General features: G+C 53.4%; 1 protein-coding gene across 1 annotated transcript in view; it reads left to right on the top strand.

Annotated features, from left to right (window-relative positions):
* Positions 1-3,297, top strand: part of ORAI2 (ORAI calcium release-activated calcium modulator 2) — a 28,277-nt gene that overhangs the window by 2,774 nt on the left and 22,206 nt on the right. The window contains exon 2 of the mRNA XM_026861417.1: positions 54-58. The gene's annotated coding sequence lies outside the window, so the exon portion shown is untranslated. The remainder of the gene's footprint in view (positions 1-53; positions 59-3,297) is intronic.

Raw genomic sequence — 3,297 nt, 5'->3', positions numbered from 1 at the left:
CAAATGGAGAACTCGTGTTCCAGTTTTAAAATAAAATCACTTGCAAAAAGGACAGCGCATGAGCTTGGGGCTTTGTTAGATTTGCTACATTAAAAAAAGAAAAAATAGAGGGAGGATGCTCTCCTGCTGCATGTGTGTAGACCTTGTTGCTATCTTGAGGCAGTTGGGGCTGGGCTCAGACTGCCTCTGCCCAGTGGAGTGCACTGAGGGGTTTATTTCTCACTATGGAGCAGAGGGAGGTGGAGGACAGAACCAGGCTGCACAGGGCAGGGTTTCCTCTCCTCCCAGTCTGTTATTTTCTTTGTCTGGTTTGTCACTGATGCAAGTCAGAATGCCTCCACCCCTGAAGCAGTGCAAGGAATAGTGAGTTAGCAGCCCTGGGGCGTGAAGATGGACCTCCCTTGCCAAAGGCCTGTGCTACCATCTCCTAGCAGCCAAGTTCTCTGTAGCGTGTCATTCCCACCTCCCATGCCGTCGTCTCGCCTGGGAGGCAGTGCCTCACGCTCTGCCATTGTATGTCTTTCTAGTGTGCTCTCTTCTGCTGAGGATCCCCCGGGAAAACTGGTACGTTGTCCCAGACTGCGCTGTCACAGCTAAGCAGCGTGACAGACACGGCTTCCAGACGCAGCTAACACATGGCTTTTGGGGGGGTGGAGGGAGCAGCTCAGCTCTGTAATCAGGCCACAGTTGTGCCATGATCCATTCACAACAACATTCCCTCCCCAAAAGTCTCCAGAGCCTGTTCACTGGTCCTGGAGAGCGCTTCCATCAGGAGCTGGGCAGCTGGGGAGGCGACAGCCCCTCCGCACGGGCTCCTCCTTCGCTGCCCCAAAGGCAGGCACTGAGGGCTGTGCCTGTGGGACAGCTGCTCCTCCTGCCTCGCCATAAGCTGTTCACACCTCAGCTTATTAGCAAATTGACTAATTACAGCATCAGTTTTGCTGGAAAATATGCTTTCCATTCTTTTCACAGGGTTCCTCAGAGGGCAGGGGCGGGATGCAACAGCCTTGTACATCAAACACTGAGATCTAGTGGTGAGCTAAGAGGAAGCAGCCTCGGCATGTGAGCAAGGCTGGATTTCCCTGCCAGTGATACCCTCTGCCCGGGGATGGGGCAGCAGTGGTCTGTGGGGATGCTGGCACAGAGCAGCAGCCTGGCAGATACTATAAAGAGGGCAAAAACGTGATGGGATTTCAGCAGCACAGTCTCCTACGTTCCACACGGGTGTTTGAGCTGTCCACGGCTGCTCCCGCCTGCCACACAGGGTCTTTCTCAGCAAAGGCTTACAGTGCTTCCAGAAGGATCCCTTTGGTAGGAACCCTCAGGGTGCCTTTGCTCTAAACACAAATGAGCTTCTTTGATACGGATCAGGGAGCAAAATTTTGTTGTTTGGTTTGCACTGAACTATGAAAACACTTCCCTGTTCTAATGCGAATCCCCTGTTCCCAGTAAGCCCAGTTCTGCCCAGATCCCAGCCCAGCAATCTGTTTCGTGGGCTTTGTATTTTTTAATGGCATGATGTAATACTTTCTATTTTTGTATGACCCAAGGAATAGTCTTGGACCCTCTCCCCAGATAAATATATTTTAAAAGTAATACGTGCATAATACATCAAGAGTCTACACCAATTCCCTAGACATGTAGTTTGAGAGGGAGATGTTCCCATGTCTCTTTCCCTGTGCTGTTTGCGTGGGCTCTGTTGGATGACAGGCAACTGCCTGTTGTTTCCCAGGGCTGTGAGTTGTCACTGACACAGGCCACACTTCGGGAAAGAGAATCAAGCTGCCCAGCTGCTCCCCACAGCCCTCGGGCTGTCACAATGTCTGTGGCTTGGCTGCCATTCTGCTTTCCTCCCATGGGGACTGGCATGAGAGGGCTGAGGCCTGACAGCTCATCACTCATACCCCCAATTTTGGAAGCAGTGTTTTAGAGAGGTGGCCATGACAGCAAGGAGGAAGAAAAAGGGCAACACCTTACAGGCTAGGGAGCTAAACTGGCCTGTGTTGTGCTCAAGACTCAGCAGAGCAGAGGGGAGAAGAAACTTAATCTGTTTGCAGCAACTTTGCTTCTAAAACCCATTCTGCAGTGACTGAGAGAGCTGAGGAGGACCCAAGGCTTGGAGAGCCGTGGGCACAGGCGCTCGTGAGCTGGCAGACAGCATGGGGAAAACTGTTTGCATTGCTCCAGCCAGGGCTACGACTGCGAGGATGCCTTCCAGGGCCAGCGCAGCCAGCTGGGAACTCAGCCAACACTAAATTCACACCATTCTTTTACAAATCAGGTTGGTAAGACAAACACGAAGCATAAACTAGTGTAATTTCCATAGCAACCTCAGTAGAGGTTGAAAAGTCTTTTGTAAACATAGGGCTGAACCTGAGGATCAGCTCTGATTTTCTTCATGGAAAAGGGAAGAGCATGGGGGCTTGATAGTCATTCAAATGACCCACAAATCTCAAAAGGAGCCATTCCCAACCTCTCTGTTCCCCTTTCTGTCTGTTCCCCTTTCTGTCACCCACTCCACATGCACAGCACGAAGCTGTCTGAAACCCAGAGCCCAACTTCACCGCTCCAGCTTATCTCCATAAACTGCACAAAGGCTTATGTCCCTCTTCCATCGCAGCTGACCTTTACTAGCTAATTCTCTGACGCACGCACAGCCCGAGCACATGCCATGCCATTTCTGTAGGGCCACAGCAGCTTGACAAGAAATTTGGCTTGCAGAGGAAGCCTGTATCACAGCCAGCTCCGGCTCCTTTTCCCCACTCACAGCTTTCTCCGTCCCTGTCAGACAAGCATGGAGCTGGGCGTACGGGCCCTCAGCTCGTCCAGGGCTGTTCCTGCAAAGACTAGGAGAGAATGTAGACAGTGCAGCATTCCCTCCCTGCATCTCCAGCACCCGGCAAGGCCGCGCCGTGGAGAATCGCGCTGCTGTTCATCACTGTCAACGGACAAAGCCTGCGGGCAGCACAGGCAGCGCCGGTTAATTAGCAAAGTGACACGAACAGATGGTGCAGGCAGCCTGCCGGGGAGGCACTAGGAAGTCCCGTATCGCTTACACCGTCACGGGGAAGGGATTTGGCAGGTCTGAGGGTGCCAGAGCGAAATGCACTGAATTTTCACCCTCCTCGGGTCTCTGCTAAGCCCAGAGTGCGGCAGACGCCGGAGCTGCCTCGCTAACGGGTCCCGCGGGGGACGGACTGCACTCGCTGCAGCCGGGAGAACGTGCCTGGGGGGACGGGGGGGATCAGAGCTCCAGCAAACGCAGCTCTGGGGGGCAGCGGCCCCGCGGCTGCAGCT

This window comes from Athene cunicularia (genome assembly GCF_003259725.1).
Source record: "Athene cunicularia isolate RWA chromosome 19 unlocalized genomic scaffold, athCun1 chr19_part1, whole genome shotgun sequence".
Classification (NCBI taxonomy): domain Eukaryota; kingdom Metazoa; phylum Chordata; class Aves; order Strigiformes; family Strigidae; genus Athene; species Athene cunicularia.
Note: the sequence above shows the minus strand (reverse complement) of the source record. Positions and strands in the feature narration are given on the sequence as shown.